Source organism: Acomys russatus, chromosome 19 (assembly GCF_903995435.1).
Source record: "Acomys russatus chromosome 19, mAcoRus1.1, whole genome shotgun sequence".
NCBI classification, from domain to species: Eukaryota; Metazoa; Chordata; class Mammalia; order Rodentia; family Muridae; genus Acomys; species Acomys russatus.
Genome location: NC_067155.1, coordinates 28,979,238 through 28,994,437, shown reverse-complemented (window position 1 = coordinate 28,994,437; position 15,200 = coordinate 28,979,238). Strand labels below are relative to the sequence as shown.

The 15,200-nt window shown below is 43.4% G+C and overlaps 1 pseudogene; it reads left to right on the top strand.

Moving 5' to 3' along the window:
* Positions 1–6,442: 6,442 nt before the first annotated feature.
* Positions 6,443–14,753, top strand: LOC127203309 (zinc finger protein 431-like; annotated as a pseudogene).
* The last annotated feature ends 447 nt before the right edge of the window (positions 14,754–15,200 follow it).

Here is a 15,200-nt window from a genome sequence, read left to right as displayed (position 1 = left end):
ATGCAGGAAGAGGCAGCCAAACAGGTAGAAGACATAAAAGAGGCCTATAGAGAGTCACTGGAAGGATTCCAGGAAAATTCAAACAATCAGATGAAAGAAATCAATAAAACAGTTCAAAATCTGAAGATGAAAATGGAAACATTGATAAAGACCTGGTCAGAAGAACAACAGGACCAAGAATGCTTGGAGAAGAAAGCAATCAACACAGACTCAAGCTTCTCTAACAGAATCCAAGAGATGGAGGAACAAATCTTGGGTCTAGAAGATACCATCGTCAGTCTTGAAGCAACCATCAAAGAAAATGCTAAACTGAAAAATTCCTCACACAAAATATCCAAGAAATTAAGGACACCATGAAAAGATGAAACCTGAGGATAATAGGCATTGATGAAAGAGAAGACGTTCGAATCCAAGGCCCAGAAAATATTTTCAACAAAATCAGAAGAAAATTTCCCAAATTTAAAGGAGATGTCTACAAACATACAAGAGGCCTACAGAACACTAAATAGAATAGACCAGAAAAGAAAAACCTCCTGTCACATAATAATCAAAACACAAAATATACAGAACAAAGAATAAAGTTTAAAAGCTGCAAGAGAAAAGGGCCAAGTAATGTTTAATGGCAAACCTATCAGAATTACACCGGACTTCTCAGCAGAGACCACAAAAGCCAGAAGGGCCTAGACAGAGATCCTGCAAACCCTAAGAGACCACAGATGCCAGGCCAGACTACTATACTCAGCAAAACTTTCAGTAGCCATTGAAGGAGAAAACAAGATTTTCCATGACAAAACCTATCCACAAATCCGGCTTTACAAAAATTAATAATAGAAGGAGAACTCTGCCCCAAAGGGACAAGCTACAACCAAAACCGCACAGGAAATAGATAACTACACCATCCCAAAAATACAACCACACAAACTCCCTAGGGTAACCAACATCAAAATTAAGGGTCTTAATAATCACTGGTCGGTCATTAATATCTCTCAACATCCATGGACTAAATTCTCCAATAAAAGGACACAGGCTTACTGAATGGATGCATAAACAAGACCCAACATTCTTCTGCATTCAAGAAACACGTCTCAGCCACAAGGATAGACATTACCTCAGAGTAAAAGGCTGGAAAAAATTATTACAAGCAAACGGTCACAAGAAGCAAACTGGTATAGCCATTCTAATATCCAATAAAGAAGACTCAACCAAAATTAATCAAAAGGGACAGAGAAGGACACTTGATACTCATCAAAGGTAAAGTCAACCAAGATGACATCACAATTCTGAACATCCATGCTCTCAATACAAGGGCACCCACATTTGTTAAAAACAAAAACAACTATTAAGAAAGCTTAAACCACACATCAATCCCCACACATTAATAGTGGGAGATTTCAACATACCACTTGCACCAAAAGATAGGTCATTGAAACAGAAATTAAGCTGAAAAATAATGACATTAACCAACATCATGAATCGAATGGATCTAACATATCTACAGAACTTTTCACCCAAACACAAAGGATTATACCTTTTTCTCAGCACCCCATGGAACCTTCTCCAAAATTGATCACATGGTGGGTCACAAAGCAAGCCTCAACAGATACAAGAAGATTGAAATAATACCTTGTATCCTATCAGATCACCATGGCCTAAGAAATAACAAGAAGCCTACACACACATGGAAACTAAATAACTCTCTACTTAATGACACATAGGTCAGGGAAGAGATAAAGAAAGAAATTAAAGACCTCCTGAAATTCAATGAAAATGAAGAAACAACATACCCACATTGAAAGCAGTGCTAAGAGGAAAATTCATAGCACTAAGTGCCTTTATAAAGAAAATAGAAACATCCCACATAAGCAACCACGTGGTAGCTCACACCATCTGTGATGGGATCTGATGCCCACTTTTGGCATGCAGGGGTACATGCATATAGGGCACCCAAACAGTATGAATAAACAAACAAACAAATAAAGGATAGATAGATAGATAGAAAGAAAGAACAATGGTTCTCAACATTCTAGTGCTAACCCTTTAGAACCGTTCTTCATGTTGTGGTGACCTCAACCATAAAATCATTTTGTTGCTACTTCAGAACTATAATTTGTTACATCTATGAATCATAATATAAATGGCTAATATGTGATCCTCAAAGGGGTCACGACCCACAGGTTGAGAACCCCTGTTTAAAAAAAGCCCTGAGGAGCCGGGTGTGGTGGCGCACGCCTTTAATCCCAGCACTGGAGCAGAAGGATCAGGAGTGCAAGGTCATCGTCATACAAAGCAAGTTCTAAGACAGCCTAAGCCACATGACACCTTGCTTTCAAAACATGGGACATCCAATTATTAGGCTGAGTCCTGCAGAGCAATGGGCAGGAGTATTGGAGCAGCCAGAGGGGTCAAAGTCACCACAGGAACAGGACCCGTGGAATCAAGTGCCCGGAACTAAAGTGGGCTCACAGAGATCAGGGAGCTGCTATGGTCTCTTGTGCAGGTTAGAGCTCTTGTGGGCTCGCTAACTGTGGCAGCAGAGGCTGCCTCTGACTCCTTTCCCTGCCTTCAGGACCAATTCTTCTTAATGGTTTGCCTCATGCAGCTGTGATCTGAGACTATGTGTCTGGGCTTATTGTAGCTTGTTAGCCTATATTTGGTTGAGGTCTCTGGGAGAGCTGCTCTTTTCTGAGGGGAGATGGAGGGTGTGGATCTGGAGGGAGGGAGTGGAAGGGAAGTGAGGGGAGAGAGACTGTAGGGAGGGCAAGGAGGGGAAACTGCAATGGGATGTATGCCCTGCCGTAGGCATTGTTCTGAATGTTGAACTCTCTATTGTAAACATGTGCTGATAAGGAATGTTCCCCAGTTACCCCTGATTGGGTAAGTAAAGATGCTGAAGCCTGTGACTGGGTAAGAGGGAGGCAGAGAGTCTTAGGGTTTGAGAGAAGGCGAGCGCAGCAGAAGAAGTAGCAGGAGAGGAAGCTGGAGAGAAAGGAGTCTCCATGAGCCAAGATGGATAATGAGCATATACTGATGTGGCCATGAGGACAGACTGACGGAGCAGAATCTGCTGGGGAGTCATCAGATTGGCATGTGATTGGCTAGTCTGTGGGTCTTAAAGGGACTAGGATTAGAACAGTCAGTGTCTGGCCAGCATGCTGCTTATAGGTACACAATAAATCATAGTCTCTCTGTGTCAATCATTGGGGAACTAGCTGGTTAAAGAATATTGCTGCTGAAATAATGTACTGTATTGTTAACTTAGAAAGAAGAAACCTTCTTTCTACAAGAGAAGGCTGTTTTGCTTGCTAGCTTCAGGTTGACAGCTAGTTCCAGAAGGCTATCCATGCTTCTCTCGCAAACGCTTTGGCTTACTGAGTTAGCTCACTTGGTGATGGGCCTGGCTAAGGGAACGACTGTACCTAGGACTAGCTCACCATCCTCACTTCCTTTCCCCAGACCTATACAGGCCTGTCCTTCATGTAGCCCCCTACAGGTGGCGGCCCATCGATGGGGTATGGGTGACCAACATGTGCAAAGGCAAGAAGCACACAGAAGTGTCACCCTACATCTTCATCTCTGACAACACCGACCATGAAGTGCTCCTGGGTGACTGAATTGCATCCCCAGCCCATGATCTTTACTCTATCTTCTCCTTTAGAAATAGGTAGCTGCTATGTTTCTGGCCCTTTCTGCAAGAGTGTACATGGTCATCGTTGCCAACAGATTGTAGAGGTATGGCTTCCCAGTACTGTCAAGGCTGTTCCTGAAGCTGAGAAGGACGAATAGAAAGGCTGATTGCTCGCGGAGGGGCCTATCAAATGCTTAATTTCAAGAATTCTGTAATTATATCTTCATGTGGCTGTTTTCTTCCACATATATGATGAAAATCAGTCTGTTAATCACGTCTCGTCTGTCTCTCAATCAACATACATAGAATTAGGCTTGTGCCTTACACATGTAATTAAGACTGCTTTCAATTGATCAAGAGGATCTGAATAGAACTCTTAAGGTAGTGAGCTTCAGGCTCTTCAGGCCTAGCACACAATAACATTTTATAAAGTAAAACCACAAAGCACAAGCCGGAGGCAAGAAGCCCATCTATGCAGAAAAGGACCTGAGGGTCAAGGAGCCTCAGTGTAGCCAGTAGTGCAGGCTGTGCCAAGGAGGAAGACCACAGCCCCACGAGAAGAAGTTGCCTTGTGTGGTTTATTTGGCTAGACAGGAACAGCCAATTGTCTGGTTTCAGTGGCAGTTCACCACCAATATTCATACCTAGTGTTTAGAAAGGCTGTTTCTCTGGTTGACTTGAATTTTGGGACAGTCTTGCTTTGTAACCCAGGCTGGAACTCAGGATCCATAGGCCTCATGCAGCTGTGATGTGAGAATATGTATCTGGGCTTATTGTAGCTTGTCGGGCTGTATTTGGTTGATGTCTCTGGGAGGCCTGCTCTTTACTGAGGGGAGTTGGAGGGGTGGATCTGGAGCAAAGGGAAATGAGGGGTTAGAGACCAGAGGGAGGGGAAGAGGGGGATACTGCAAATGGGATGCAGTATATGAGAGAAGAATAAAAAAGAAAAGAAAAGAAAAAGATGGGAGGTAAGTGCAATTGCTGCCAAGTCAATCCTGATCAACTGAGTTTGATCTCCAGGCCCCACTTGGTGGAGGTAAAGCCAAGTGCTACAGGTCATTCGCATATGCGTGTCCAGCTTACACACACACACATACACAGAGGCAGCGGAGGGAGGAAGAGAGAATATGATTTGGGCAGTCACACTGATCTGTGTCGCATTTTCCCACTTTGCACCTGGACACAGATGTTGGAACAGTTCACTCAGCATCATTAACACCCACTTCCTTCCATGTAAGATTTACACCCGAACCCTGAACATCCACCTCCCTCCAAGTAAGATTTACACCTGAACCCTGAAGCAGATGGGAGTGAGCAAGACTCATTCCCTTGGAGGGATGACTCTGACTTTTGCTCTCCTATACACTTTCTTTCAATGACACACAATGCCCCAGGGGTTCCAAGCACCCAGTTCATAACCAAAAAAACCCCGTGTGTAGAACATCCAGGCCTGTCTAGAAACTCACAAGTGGGCAGGCAGCCAGGCCCTCTTCTACCCAGGGGATTAAGCCTCCTGGGGCTATGGAAGACTATGTGGTCAGGGTGACAAGCCTACAGGTGATCTTGCTGAGGGCCAAGAGCATAGCCAACAGTCAGGATGCCAGAGCACTAGGCTGCTGTTTGGAAGACTCAAATAAGCCATGAGAAAGTTCAAAGTGTCATAACTAGAATTCAGTGCACTGAAATTCAGGCCTGGTATCCCAGACCTCAAATCTCAGCTCTCTAGAAGCTGAGGCAGGAGGATTGGGAGTTTGAGACCAGCCTGGCCTACCTAGGGAGACACAGCCTCAAAAGTAAAAGAAATGCACTCAGAATAACTAGCTTGTTGAACACTGACCCCGCTCACTTTCAGCATGTCCTAAGTATATTAGCCCATAGTTGGGCAAACTGGCCTACACACACACACACACACACACAGAAACACAAACACACTCCTATTTTATAATAAAGAGCCCTGTGATATACCACAGCTCCACAGCTTAAATCTGAGCTTGGCAGACTAGACATATGCCCAGCAGTTGCTGCTTCTTCCTTGCCTGTCATAAGGACAGTCTCAGAGCCAAGGTGTCACAGGCCACAGTTAACTTCAACCAGGAGATGTAGCAACATGGGCCTTCTCAGGCTAGACCTTTTGCTCAAGATTGGCAGAGGGTCGTAAGCGTCCAGAGTGTTTCATAACCCATTACAGGAAGAAGGAGGAGGAACCTGGTCAGTCAGTGCCCAGGGAGAAGAGGTCAGATGGTGCCCCTGCTCCAACAAGCACAGAGGTAGGTCACCCTATAAATCTCTTTTTAATAGTTACTGTGCTGGGCCATCTTCCACTTGTGGGACAGATTGGTAACTCCACGGCGAGTTGAGTGATGAGCTTTACAAGCTATCCTTCCCCGGATCCCAGGAGGAGGAAGGCAGAGTGCCTCTTAATTGCTGTGGTGAAGTGAAGCTCAGGCAAGCTCTGATGTTCTGATGTGGGGAGAGCCGGGCCAGAGCCAAAGAAGGGGGAGGAGCGAGCGGCTGAGCGGCCAGAGCTGGAGTGCTGGGTCCTCCGCTGGGCTGGGTGGGAAGCCGTTGATGGCGAGTCTCTGCACCTCTGCAAAAGGTCTTGCCCTGAACTAGAAACATAGGTCAGGAACTTCTGTGTCTTGTCTTTTCAGCTCACTCTACCCCTAAGGGAGGTGTTCCTGTCAATCAAGACACATTAACCAATCAGAGCCTCCAGGCGGACCTGCCCGCCAGAGGAGGAGTGTTCTTCCGGGTTCCGTGAGGCGGGTTCAGCTCCGTTGCTGAGCAGGCTTGATTGGTTCCGAGTGACGCGCTCTGAGCACAGCTGCTGAGTGCTGTGAGGAGAGCTCAGGCAAGCTCTGAAGCCCCGACATGGTGAGCGCAGGGTCACTGCACACAGCGGGGAGGAGCAGGCATCTGAGCAGCGGGGGGCTGGTGCGCTGGGTCTGTCCCTGGGGCTCCCTGGTAAACAGCGGCCAGGTAGAGCCCCTAGTGAGAACCTAGTCAGTTCCTGGACCAGGTGATAGGCTCTGCCTAACTTTGATTTGAGGGCTGCCACTTCGCAAAGCATTTGCAGCTGGGGCTTGTGTGTAGAAACATCCTTGGAAGGATTTTAGACTCGGACTAGCTTAGAAAGTTCTGCCCTGAGCATTTAATATTTAGGTGTAAGATCCGTTTGGAGTTAATTTTGTGGAGGCTGTAAAAGGCGTCTCCTGTGGTGGGTAGCACCCCAATATTAAGCTGCGATGTAGAAGAGTAGAGTTGATGCTGTAAAGGATTTACCATCGCTTAGGACACAGTAAGTGACACCAAGTAGAATTTAGCTGAGGGAGGACTGCTCTACAGCACCCCACAGATGAGCAGTGTGCTAACCCGGCCTGTTAGAGATTAGGATGCTAGGATACACAGGTTTGCTCACCAGGATTATCCAGGAATTTAGCCACAAACCATGACAAAGGAGACAGCTCTGATGCCCATGTAGCTCCTGGGCCCATGCAAGCCTGCTCCTGCTCCACCTCTCTATGGTCAGTCAGCACTGTGGAAGTTGTCCTCTGCGATGCAGCCCAGCTGTCAGTTTTCAGACAGCAGCTCCCTCTCCTTATCATCATCCTGGGCTGTTTAGGGATATCCATGGGGCCTCTTGAGGCAGCAGCTCGGCTGACTGTAACCCAGTCCCACCACGGAAGCCCTGCCTGGCTACACAGGATGGCCAGGCCAGACTCCATCTCCTCCAGGACCAGGAGTCTTCACTAAGGTCACCCTCACAGAGTCCAGGGAAATGACCGGAGCACCAAGTTTCTACACTACGCCCCAAATGCACTGCACTGTCTCCAGCTCCCCACCTGATCCCTCCCACTCCTGTCCCCATTTACCACCAATCCACCCACAGACTCTCTCCTATTTCCCCTCTCCGGAAGTGTCCATGCTGGCCTCTTTAGTCTTCCTCTTTACATGTCCTCTAGGGCTGTGGAGTGAAGCTCAGTTAGTTACCGAATAGCTGATGTTTATTTCCAAGTGAATGAAGACCATATTTGTCTTTCTGGGTCTTGGTTACCTCACTTAGGGCCTTTTTTTTTTTCTGGTTGCATCCATTTTCCTGTAAATATCATGGTGTCTTTTAATGTCATTTTTAACAGCTGAGTAATTTGCATGCTGGGTTGGCAAAAGCAAGCGAGCTTCCTGGAGGCCACCCCTTCATATTTGCATGGCTGATGAATAGATGCATCGCTGTGTAGGCAAAGCCCAGGGATTTGGCCTGTAGCCTGCTTGTTGCTGATAACTTGCCTTTCCGTGCTTGTCATTACTGTGTCCCTCATATAAGCCTGGCGGGGATAGAGGCCCCCTCTCTGCCTATTGCTCTTTGTATTCGGGAAATTTCCTGCAGAATCTTAGGAAGATGATTTTATAATTCCTGATGATGATTTCTGAGTTGATTCAGGTAACTTCTACCCTCCTGCCAATTAGCTAAAAGCCCTGTGAACCACATGAATTACAGCAAGAAAAAAACCAAAGTTAAGACAATTAATGATCAAGGAAATGCATTCAATGTAGGTTTAGTCCAAGTAATGAGGCCCATGAAATGCCATGTGAGTATAAAAACACAGAATAAATAGTTAGCTCTTCAAGACAAGGCAGACACCTGTTTCTTGGTAAAAACATTGACATAAAAACTAACTTTGAACACATAATGTACAACTTTTGAAATTAGAAAAGATAAAAGTTCTGCTTTGAACACATAATGAGCATATGGACAAAGCCACTGCTTTGACTTAAGCAAAATTGTCTAGCTAGAAACACTTCTTTGTTTTTTTTTTTTTTTTTTTTTTGGTTTTTTCGAGACAGGGTTTCTCTGTGTAGCCTTGGCCATCATGGACTCGCTTTGTAGATCAGGCTGGCCTCGAACTCACAGCGATCTGCCTGCCTCTGCCTCTAGCTAGAAACACTTCTAAGGAAAGAAATTAAAACCAATAACTTACCGCACCTCCCTTTTTGTGTAACAGTTGTATCTATTCTTTTTTTTTTTTTTAATCTATTCTTGAATAATTGTTTTTTTACATACCTCATGTATCAGACACCTGCCATGGAGAGATGCATATAGGGAGTGGAAGAGACCAAACAGAGATGCATGAGAAGTGGCAGGGATGGGGCCATCAGCCCTTGGAAACTGAAGCTCCAGGATTTGGCATTTCCCCTGATGGGTTTCCTGCCATGGTCCAGTGTCACCATTACCTTCTGTTGGAATAGAAAGGGGTGTTGTGGACCACTGTATGTTGGAAAGATACTCAGCTTGTTTTGTGAGTTTACAAAATGTGGCCGTCATGAGATTGACTTGAGTGTCAGAAGAGACTTTGGACGTTTGAACAGTGTTGGGGCTGTTGCGGCGTTAGGACCACTGAAGTTAGACTTACCGCATTTTCATCATGGGATGACCGTGAGCCTATAGAGCGCAGGCTCCGAATGTAGAGGGCGGACTCAGAAAGCTGTCAGATAGGATGATGGCTTTGAACACTCGTCTCTCCTTTGTGGCTTTCTTTGGGGAGCTTATGAAAGTTATGTAGCTGGAGCCTTTCTAGATTTCTCACTGGGGATGGGATTTGAGTGTAGACTCAGTCCATTTCCTGTGCTTGGTGCCTACTGGGCTGTGGTTGAACCTGACCAGTCAGCTTCCTTCTCCTGCTGTCATGCCTTCCCCGTTATAGACTCTGTCCCTAAATCACATAAGATACACTGGAAGCAATTGCTTCAATGCTAGTCCGTTGATTGTTATTTTTAATTTTGTTGCTTTTGTTTCTGTTTTTGAAGACACAGTTTCTTTGTGTACCCTGACTTTCTGGATGTATGTAGACCAGGCAGGCATTGCACTTAAGAGATCTATCTGACTCTGGCTTCAGAGTGCTGGGAATATATGTTGGCCATCATGCCTGGTTTCATTTTGTTGTTGTTGTTTGTTTGTTTGTTTGCTTGCTTGTTTTTATATTATTGAGTGATGGGTTGGAATGTAGGTTTTTGTACATATCAAGCCTCTGCTGTTGTCTGGAGCTTCACTCACATCTTGAATTTTGAAATTTAGCTGAGGAATATATGCTTCTTCTCAGAATGGCGCGCATTCATGACATTAGTGCTGCCTGAGCCTTCTGAGTTATTGGATTGCAGGTGTGTGACATTCTTCCTGCATGTTGTGTTTGTTTTGATTTTCTTTTTGAGTGAATGAATATGCGTACTTTGCCTATATGCATGAATGTGCCCCGCATGTGTGCCTGGTCCTTACAGTAGTCAGAAGGTGGCCTCAGAACTCCTGAACTTGCTGTGATAGATAACTGTCAGCCCCTTAAAGGACCGGTAACTGAGCTCAATTATATTCAAGAACAGCAGCAGCTCTTCACTGCTGAGCCATCTCTTCTGCCCTATGCTGATTATTTATGATGAACATTTATATTGGTAATATTTTCATCTTTCCACTTGTCCCTTTTATACACACATTCCCTTCTAGTAAGAGCTTATTCCTGTTACAGTTTAAACTGGGGCACTTCTGGCTTCCTCAATGTGAATAAAGGACTAACATGAATGTATACATTTTTAAAAGAACTTTTACTGAAAACCTCTGAGTTTTTTTTTTTATTTAAATTTATTTTTATTTATTGTATATGAGTGCTTTATCTGCAGAAGAGGGTATCAGATTACATTATAGATGGTTGTGAGCCACCATGTGGCTGCTGGGAATTGAACTCAGGACCCCTGGAAGAGCAGGTGGCGCTCTTAACCGCAGAGCCATCTTTCTAGCCCTGAGTTTTTCTGTCTTGTCTGTTTGTTCATTTGTTTCTCTCAAAGTCAGGGTTTTAATATGTAACTCTGGCTCTTCAGGCTGGCATTCAACTCAATGAGATACACCGGCCTCTGTCTCCTGAGTTCTGGCATCAAAGGTATTAGCCTATCCACCCAGTTTGTCCATGATATTTTGTAGTTAGTAATTGTTCATATAGTTTATCTGACATGGGCTCAGTACTGTTGATGTGTTTGCTTGTATCACTCTCTCTTTATGTCTGTTAACTGGCATTTCCCTTTCAAGGCTGTATCTTATTCAAAGTGTGCAGAATTGACAGAGATGAACCTCATTATTCAGTTTCCTTCTAAAATTACTTGGTGATTACATTAGAAATTGTATGTCAGGAAATAAGTGGCGGAAGCACCAGAATTATATGAATATATTAACAATGAAGTGTCCTGTTGCAGTGTTATGAGTATCATGCTTTCTCTTTACACATGTATGGGATATTTTAGGATTCACTGACCTATGAAGATGTGCATGTGAACTTCACTCAGGAAGAGTGGGCTTTGCTGGATCCTTCTCAGAAGAGTCTCTACATAGATGTGATGCTGGAGACCTGCAAGAACTTCACTGCTATAGGTACGACTGTGAATTTACTTTGTGTTTTAAAACAAGGGGCAAACTGTTTCTTGGTTATTAATGCTCTGCTGCAATTTCAATTGAGAACAAGGAAATGAGGTGAATAAATAAGGCCTGGCTATAAGGTTCACTGATGATAGTAACTTAAATGTTGTGTAATTTCCAGTAATATATCATATATTTTCTGGCACTGTATTTTAGGCTTCATTTGGGAAGACCACAATACTGATGAACAGTGTCAAAGTTCTAGAAGGCATGGAAGGTAATTTTCATGTGCAAGCTGATACAAATATGCCTCTGAAGAAATCTTAATATGTCCTGGAAATTTGTAAGTGTATTGATGATTATTAAATTCTGAGAAAACCATGTACCTTAATGGGCGGTGTGTGATCTGTGTTTGTAAGGCATTCCTCTAAGAAGGGACACAAGGAAGGAATGCCTGGACAGATCTCACCATGTGAGACATAGCCCCATAGAGCTATGCTGTAGAGCTGTAATCTGTTTATCCTGTACCACTCAGATGTTATAAAGGCATACACACTGAACGTCCGATGAGTATATATCCAAAGCCTTCCATTAAACAACTAGTCCATGTTAAAGCTGTCATTGCTTATATACTGGAAGTAATGCTGCTTAGTTTAGTGAGGGAGGAGTTTATGAGACTCAAGAATGCTGTTGTGGAGAAACTTTAATCTCTATCGCACATGTGTACGAGGAACAGAAAGACAAAATGTGTGATGCAGTGTGGAAGCCTTTCATGTTATTCTTTTAGTAGGTACTGGATATGTCTCTGTAGGCTTTGGTCTTTTTAAAACCTACTTTATTTGGGGCTCTTTAATGACTCTACCTCTCTTCCAACCCACCTACCCTAGATAGGAGACACCCTAGATAGGAGACAAAGGAGTATAATAGGGGGAATAGAGGTAGAAGACCTTTTTAGACTTAGTTGGTTGGAGCAATTCAACACTTCGTCTAGGATTTTCAACATCGAACACAGCAACAGGAACAAGCAGTCAAGGAAACAACAGCAGACACAACAGCCTCTTTGAAGTCTTTTCCTGACTGTGTCTCTCTAGGAATGTTGTGATCAGGAGCAATGAACAGCCAAGTGAAGTAAAGCGCTGCAAAAGCACAAAGCCCAGCTGCTGGTTTCAGCTTCTATTTTCCTGTACCAGGTGTTTTTTTATGCTAATTTTATAAGGTTATTGTGAAGAAGACACTATAAATATCCAATAAATGATGGTTCATGTTGTTATGATATCAGTAATGATGAGTGTCATGGTGTAAACAACATGCCTTAGTGGACAGCTGGAGAGCTATGACCATCTTAGTTGTTGGTGTCAGGTTCTTTAAGAAGTACTACAGGGTGTCTGTAGCAGGATGTTTATCAGCTGGCAAAGACCAGGCAAGGGGCAGCTCCCTTTCCAGCAGGCAAACGTCACACGCCTTCACACAGTCTGTTTTATATCACATACTTGGGGCCAAACAAAGATAAGTCTACATGTACTATATGTCACAGTGGATGCATTAGAAGCTATGTAGGAGTCCCAACTGTGTGTAGAGTTTCTGAATGCAATACAAGTTTACAATGACTTGGTTTTCCAATTTGGTTGAGAATGCATGCACAAACTCACACTGGAATATCCCTGAGTACCAGGAGTGTGGAAATTCTTCTGTCTGACCTGGTTCACCTTGCAAATGTAAGATGACTCACACTATAGGACAATTCATGAATGAAATCAGGGTGGTAAAGCTTTGAGCTCTTTCAGATCTCTTCAGATACATGTAAAAGCTGATACAGAAAAGGGATGGCATAAATGTGAGCAGTGTAAAAAATGCTCTTACCATCACAGGTATCTTCGAAGACGAAAAACAAACCATAAGGAAGGGTAACTCTACGAATGTAGACAAAGTAATAAACCCTTAAGATCAGATTCCTCTTTACAATTAGAACAAGTTGTAAAATTAATTCATACAGATAAAAATGTTCCTCAGTGTAATGACTGTGATAAAACGTTCACATGTGCCAATTATCTTTGCAGGCATGAAAGAGGTCATACTGGAGAGAAACCCTATGAATGTAACCAGTGTGGGAAAGCCTTTGCATTTCATAGTTATCTTCAAAGACATGAAAAGATTCATACTGGAGAGAAACCCTATGGATGTGATCAATGTGGTAAATCATATTCAGAACTGTGGAATCTCCAAAAACACAAAAGAAAACATACTGGAGAGAAACCCTATGAATGTAGCCAATGTGGGAAGGCCTTTGCATGTAATAGTGATCTTCAGAGACATGAAAAGATTCATACTGGAGTGAAAGCCTATGGATGTGATCAGTGTGGAAAAGCATATTCAGAACTCTGGAATCTCCAAAAGCATAAAAGAACACACACTGGAGACAAACCCTACGAATGTAATCAATGTGGTAAAGCCTTTGCATTTCATAGTGACCTTCAAAGGCATGAGAAAATTCATAGTGGAGAGAAACCCTATAGATGTGATCAGTGTGGAAAAGCATATTCAGAACTCTGCAATCTCCAAAAACATAAAATAACACATACTGGAGAGAAACGCTATGAATGTAACCAATGTGGTAAAGCCTTTGCATTTCATAGTGATCTTCAAAGACATGAAAAAATTCATACTGGAGAGAAACCCTATGTATGTGATCAATGTGGTAGAGCCTTTTCACAACACAATAATCTCAGAATACATGAAAGAACACATTCTGGGGAGAAACCCTATACATGTAGCCAATGTGATAAAGCCTTTGCATGTAATAGTTATCTTCAAAGACATAAAAAAAGTCATACTGGAGAGAAACCCTATGTGTGTGATCAGTGTGATAAGGCCTATACAGAACTCAGGAATCTCCGAAAACATAAAAGAACACATGTTACAGAGAAGCCCTATGAATGTAACCAATGTGGGAAAGCCTTTGCATTTCATAGTGATTTTCAAAGGCATGAAAAAAATCATAGTGGAGAAAAACCCTATGGATGTGATCAGTGTGGAAAAGCCTATACCGAACTTAAGAGTCTCCAAATACATAAGAGAACACATACCCGAGAGAAGCCCTATAAATGTAATCACTGTGGTAAAACGTTTGCATTTCACTGTGATTTTCAAAGGCATGAGAAAATTCATACTGGAGAGAAACCCTATGGATGTGATCAGTGTGGAAAAGCATATTCAGAACTCTGGAAGCTCCAAAAACATAAAATAGCACATTCTGAAGAGAAACCCTATGAATGTAATCAGTGTAGCAAAGGCTTTGCATGTAATAGTGATCTTCAAAGGCATAAAAAGATTCATACTGGAGAGAAACCCTATATATGTGATCAGTGTGGTAAAGCCTTTACACAACTCTGCAATCTCCAAAAACACCAAAGAACACACACGGTAGAGAAACCCTATGGATGTAACCAGTGTGGTAAAGCCTCTGCACAACACAGTCAGCTTAAAAAGCATGAAAGAAATCACACTGGAGAGAAACCCTGTGAATGTATTTAATATGGTGAAACCTTTGCACACTTCTATAGTCTTCATCATCACGAAGGACTTCATACTGGAGAGAAACCCTATGAATGGAAGCAATGTGGTAAAACCTTGTCCATCCCAGTCATCTCTGAATGCAGTAAAGAGCACATCCCTAAGATAAAGCCTTTGTTTTACGAGGCCCTCTTAGATCCAAACCCAACTCCAGGCCCATGTAGATGACAAGGATTTGGTGCTATTCATCTATCAGGAATGCAGAACAGACTTGAGAGCTGAAATGTAAGCCCCCCTTCCACGCTTGCCCACCCTCAGCCAAAGAATGGAGGAAGAAAATATGGTACATTTACACAGTGGAATACTCCTCAGCCATTACAAACAAGGACACCATGAACCCGGCAGACAAATGGATGGAACTAGAAATATCCTGGGTGAGGTAACCAGACCCAGAAAGACACACATGGTATGTACTCCCTTATAAGTGGATATTAGCCATAAAGTCTAGGATACCCATGCCACAATCTACTACCCAAAGAAGCTATAGGACAAGGAAGGCCCAAGTGACGATGCTTGCATCTCACTCAGAAGGGTAGATGAAGTAAGTAGACATCTGAAGTAGATGGAGGGAGAGAACTGGGTGGGAGGGGTAGTCAGGTGGGGGCAGGTTCAGGG